Raw genomic sequence first — 6,030 nt, forward strand, 5'->3', positions numbered from 1 at the left:
AAAAGTTGAGAGGTTTCCCAACCCCGCTCTTAAACTTCTTCTCCTTCTGCTCTAAACCTTCTTACCTAAAACCCCAATACCACCACCACGACACCCCCGTCATGCACTCCTTCCCGCCGATGTCTACCTCTTGGTGTTGTGACTTTTCACACCCCAATTGATTTCAAAGCATTCTCTCTTTACGACCAATTTTTACTATTTAAATTCTTTTAAATTAACGCGTAATTTTTAAAAGTATATTTTTAAACCATGAATTAGAAATCATAATTATTGTACTGTTATTATGCATGCATAACTCATGAATTAAATTTAAGACCATTAGATTTAATTTTGTTAATTTAATTGTTCAATCAGGAATTAATTAGGATTTTATTTATTAATTGTTAGGAATTTGTGAGTGATCCGTAGTAGGATCAAATTAATATTTTTGTGAGGTGCTAGTTAATCAAGGTACGTGTATGTGGCTAGATTATCATATGATTGAAATCTATGCATGACTTGATTGTTAATTTCGAATTATTAATTCTTTTCAAATTGAAAATGTGAATCACAAATTTTGAATTGATTTTGGATCTGAGGATTTTCGAAAGGTTAAATATTTTTATTGATTTTTAAAATGATGATGGATTTGTTCAAGTGGTGTTCGAAATATTTGTCTTGGTTTTGATGAGTTTTAAATCTTTATTTCAAAATACGTTGTTTTCTTTTAAAAATAAGTTTGATTAAATAAAAGGAGGATTATTGGTTTATCATATGGTTGGAATTAGATGGTCTTTCATCACATTATTGTACTTTTATAAAGTCTCAAAGTGGAGTGGATTTTATGGAACTTTTATATTCATACGCATCACTTGTTGGGTAAGTCGAGGGTCACTTGTTGACCATTATTTAGTTAGTACCCCAATGCATAGATTTGGGATGGAATACTAGCTTGTGGGTGTGCACATTTAGGAAGGAAGGGGAGATAAGAAGATATGTTTGATTTCCATATTTTAATTGGAATCTATTTTTGGAAAGTTTTTATTTTTGGAATATTGTTATATTTGGAATATTTTTATTCATGGAATGTTTCTACTTTTGGAAAGTTTCTATTTTGAAAACATTTATTCTTCAAATGTTTATACTTTTGAAAAGTTACTATATTTGGAAATTTAATATTTCTGGAAAGTTTCTATTTTTATTCTTGAAATGTTTATACTTTTGAAAAGTTACTATATTTGGGACGTTACTATTTATGGAAGTTTCTAATTTTGGAAAATGGATATTCTATGATTTCAGTTAAACTTGTTTGAATAAATTGGTTTATGAAAGTATGTTCAAGAATAAATAAATGTTTTACATGTCTTGCATATATTCGTACTTAGCTTTTGCTAACCCGTATTTCCTATTTGTTTTGGCTTGGCCCTGTTTACCTTTTGGTGAGCAGTTTTCAGGAACTGAATGTGATGATGTGGCATGCTTACATACGGGGTTAATGGAGAGTTTCACCTAGTTAGGATTTTTTTGAAGTTGGTTTTATTTAAGGATTTCACTTATTGAGGTTTTAATTCCAAATTTATTAAATACATTATTATTATTTCAATTATTTATTATATAATAAAGAAAAGCATTTTGAGTTATTTCCGTTGCATTAGTTGAGATAGTTAGCCTTTAACGTAATCACGTGGCAGTAATACTCCTAAGTTTCTCTCAAGGTTAGCTTTATTCAATTAAATGATGGTTTTTAAAAAGAGAGAAATTTGGGGTGTTACAGGGTGCCCCGTACTCATCCTTATTTTTTCCCCTTTACCACATATTTCAAAAGCTTTGTTAATCACATGAGATTGTTGAGGGACACCTTCCTCGTTGAGTTTTGGATGGTCTAGCCTATACTCATGCATGACCCAATCGGTCTTACCATCCTTATTTTTGTTAAAATGTAAAGTTTTAACAAACCCTATTCTAGTTGATACCGAATAGACAATCTTGTCTTTCCTAGAGACGTTCCAACACCCCCCATTGGCAGCTCTAATTGATCTTTGGGGTGTAGAGTAGTTCTTATTGTTTGGTAAAAATAAACCAATTTATTACTCGAATTACCAAAATAGCATCAAAATTTCGAACAAGAAGATAAACTGCACAATAAAATGATAAAATAAACAATAATTTACCTCATAATCTGGAGATTGTTGGGTAATTACTGGGACCTGTAGTTCCTTTTCCATCTTATTTGAATTGAGATTAAAATTTTGGTGGTGCTTGTTGAGTAAGCTTGTAAAAGAAGAGTGGAGAAGAGAAGTGATGGTATGTAACACCCCGGCAATTCCCTCTTTTCTAAAATTACTATAGAGAATTATCAAGGCATTATCGCCTGTGTGAAAACGGAACGGCTTATTCAGAATTTTGCAGCTTAAAACATAAAACTAACTTTAAGTTTATAAATAATCAACTACAGAGTTAACTCCAAAACCAATCAACGAAAATAAAGTCAATGTAGCTAGTTCAACAAGTTTAAAGTCCAATTCAACAAACCAAAGTCAACTTAGCAAATCGAACCTAAATACAAGCTCTCTAGTCCCGAACCCAATGATGCATCATCTTCAAACCTGTAGATGGGCAACGCTGATCCTTAGGGACTGCTCACCAAAATGGGTCTATCACAGGATCAATAAGGCATAGCCATGATCAACACACACAAACAAAGCATGTAATAAGCAAAGCTGAGTACTACATACTAAATCAATAATAATCCTAACATGATTCTATTAAACGAACAACCCTAACATGATACTAATAAAACATAAGTAAGGACAACCAAAACATATTAACTTGAAGACCACACTTTTGTAGACTAGACTAGACTAGACTAGACTGGACTAGACTTTTAGAACATTAATATTATTTTAATTGAAATAGTCAATAGACCGAGTTGTCCAACCAGAAGTCTTCACTAAGGAAGACAAGGTTCGTGCGCGACTCCGTAACCTCAGTGACCTGCTATATCGAGGAACTTTGAATAAAATAGAACACGGCGATCAATCCGGTCTCAGAAAAGGCCATGGGCTACCACCATGAACCCCAACTCTTGTTTGTCCGTCACTTCAGACGTGCACAGTATAAAGCTATTGCTATTCAGTTTCACTTTACATGATTTACCAATTAATACTTTGTTATGACTCATCAATCACATAAACCACGTAATCAACAAGTATTCACAATTGTTTTTATCTTGGAATTAAGGTAGCGATCACAAAATTATCAATCAAGAACTCATTCCAATTAATTCAACCTTTCCTTTAACAATGGTTAACCCCTTTATATGGGTATAAAGTTTCAACTTACTAAACAAGGTCCTCGACCCTCATAAAGTAGTGAAATGCTAAAAGGGAACAACGATCAATCGATCTAAACCAATATATATAAAGTAATATAATGTTCCCAACCGACATGCTTGCATCAAACATCCATTCTAACATGTTATAATTCTCATAATAAAATCTATGTTCAACATGTTCATCCAACAACATTAAACATATAAATTTCAACATGACCAAGTTTATAGACATATTTAACATGATTTCAATAATATAACACATCCACAAGCACATAGGTATGTACGTACGTTGTGTAAACAAATTGAGAAGCCACTTTAATAATTCAAAAGCCGCCTACAGAGAATTCTCCACCTAAAAACAACCAATATAGATTCATATCAATTTACATTGAAATTTCAGCAACATTAGGGTGCTTCAAACCCTTCCTAAACATAATTACAGCATTCCCAATATCAAAACTTAACTACTAAACCTCATAACATAGTGATTACTACACTAATGACTGCCAATTATCATAAACTCCAATGAACATGCCCATTCACAATTTCCAGCAATATACATTAATTCCAAACTACTCCAAAATGTATCAAACATACTTAAGATCATAAAAATAATAATTTAATAACTTATAATCATCCTACCATGAATTTAAAATATTAAAACCTTAAAATTCATGATTTAAATAATTCGAATTCTCGTTTCAAACAATTTATGAAATCTGAAAATTAATAATTCAATTATGCAACATTAAAATCTGAAATTCAAAAATAAATTATAAAAATTATAAATTTAATTCAAGAAAACATAAATTAAATTAATAAAACATAATTAAAACATATAATTAGTTTAAGGGTTTAAGAATTAACCAAAAAGAGAGAGAGAGAAGGGCGCCGACCGGAGGAGGGACGGCGGCGGCAGGGTTGCGGTTGCCGGCGGTTGTGCCGCAGGGGTGCAACACCGGTGGTCGTCGCGTCTGGTTACAGTGGTTGGGCGACGTGTGTGGAGCAAGGAAGAAACAAAGAGGAGGAGAAGGAAAGCGACAACCTGACTGGGAAGCTGCGGCGGCTAGTGCGGCAGCGCGACTGGTGGTGTGCGGTGGTTGCGTGGGTCGATGGTGGCAGCATCTCGGTGGTGGCTTCCAAGTAAAAAGAACAGTCAAATAAGGAGAGGAGAAAACACGAAAGAGAAAAGGAAAAACGAAAGAGAAAAGGAAAAACGAAGGAGAAGAGGAGGAAGAAGAAGTTACCGACGAGGGAGGCTGCAACGCGACGGAGGAGGAGTGCATGAGGTGGTTGGCTGGCGACGTGAGAGATAGCAGCAAGGAGGAGCGGCGTGAGGGAGAAAGAGGGTTGAGGTTTTGCAATTCACGTACAGTGAAGGAGAGGAGAGGATTGTGAGTGTTTTTATGTGAGTTTGAAATATGGGTAGAGGATATGGGTTTTCTTGTTTTGGGCTTTGCCAACTTGGGCTAGGATTAGAATAGAGTTTGTTTGAATTTAAAACCGGTTAGGATTATTTTCCAAATTCAATCGAACGTGTTTTTGTAATTCGAATTCTTTTCAACATAAATTCTAAAATTAATTTTGATTTTATAAATCGTGGAAATATTTAGAACGTATAAAAATAAATATACGCTAATTATATATATATATATATATATATATATATATATATATATATATATATATATATATATATATATATATATATATATATGTTTCTAAAATTCGTAAATTCTATTTAAAATATAAATAACTATACGTTAAAATATATTAATAACATTTATAAATTTGCAGGGGATAACATGGTAATTAAAGGGGGGTAATTAAAGTGAGATGGGTTGGGCAGAATAAAGTCACTGCTATCATTGCATGCAAGACATAGGGGCTAGTCTAGTGTATAGTGTGTAAGATAGTTTGATGTGAATTTTGTGTTGACGATTGGATTTATCATTAATTAATTATAAGTCGATTTTTTTGTATCTGGTATTAAAATTATAGTAAGTGTCGTTATATGTTTAATGTTTATGCATTAAATATTTATATATTTTTTCGGAAAAGAAAATGAAGTGTAATTCGAAAGCTGATTTGCGTGTTGCAGTGTCCATTTTATTGAAAACTGGAAAATGTGTTTTATTCATCATGATGTTTAATATTTACTTAATATATAGTTTTCAAAATCTGCAAATTTACCTCACATGAATTGTACTGAAATCTTGTTAGGCTAATGTATAAGAAATGGACAAGGACATGTACAACATCTTGATCAATTTTTGTAATTATGTGCTACTTTTAATCGTAATTGTAGGAATTTAACGTAATTGAAGGTATTTAAAGTAGTTAATGGTTCTAATCGAATGGATTTAACGTACACGGACATGCACCAAAACCCGAGCACTTTGTAATTGAAGTGTAATATTTTTTTTATCGTTTGGTTTAAGAGTCTGAACATCAATGAAATAAGGAATAACATGTTTATGAAAATTTACTTCAAATTTCCTAAAGAAGAGGTGTTTAAGTAATCTTTGATGTTAACGAAAAAAATTAAAATGTTATGGTGGGGAGAAGTAATGAAGTTGTCAGCAGGATTCGAACCCTTAACCAAGGGGTAGCAATGCTCTATGTTGAATCCCCCTTGCCATCGTGACATGAGGCATAAACTATTGCTCTTTTGTTACAGAAAAAGTTGTTATCAGTTATTTTTTATAAAATATTAA

At 32.6% G+C, this 6,030-nt stretch overlaps 1 long non-coding RNA gene across 3 annotated transcripts; it reads right to left on the reverse strand.

The window, feature by feature from the left end:
- Positions 1-2,351: 2,351 nt before the first annotated feature.
- LOC130469148 (uncharacterized) lies at positions 2,352-4,674 on the reverse strand. 3 transcript variants are annotated; one of them, XR_008929520.1, is made up of 3 exons: positions 4,561-4,674; positions 4,210-4,449; positions 2,352-2,585 (listed from the first exon to the last, which is right to left on the reverse strand). It is a non-coding gene; the product is annotated as an uncharacterized lncRNA (long non-coding RNA). The 3 variants fall into 3 exon arrangements; XR_008929521.1 differs by lacking the exon at positions 2,352-2,585 and adding an exon at positions 3,601-3,665; XR_008929519.1 differs by lacking the exon at positions 2,352-2,585 and adding an exon at positions 3,610-3,665 and having other exon boundaries at positions 4,181-4,449.
- Between the last annotated feature and the right edge of the window lie 1,356 nt (positions 4,675-6,030).

The sequence above is a fragment of the Spinacia oleracea genome, chromosome 3 (genome assembly GCF_020520425.1).
Source record: "Spinacia oleracea cultivar Varoflay chromosome 3, BTI_SOV_V1, whole genome shotgun sequence".
In the NCBI taxonomy this organism is placed as follows: domain Eukaryota; kingdom Viridiplantae; phylum Streptophyta; class Magnoliopsida; order Caryophyllales; family Amaranthaceae; genus Spinacia; species Spinacia oleracea.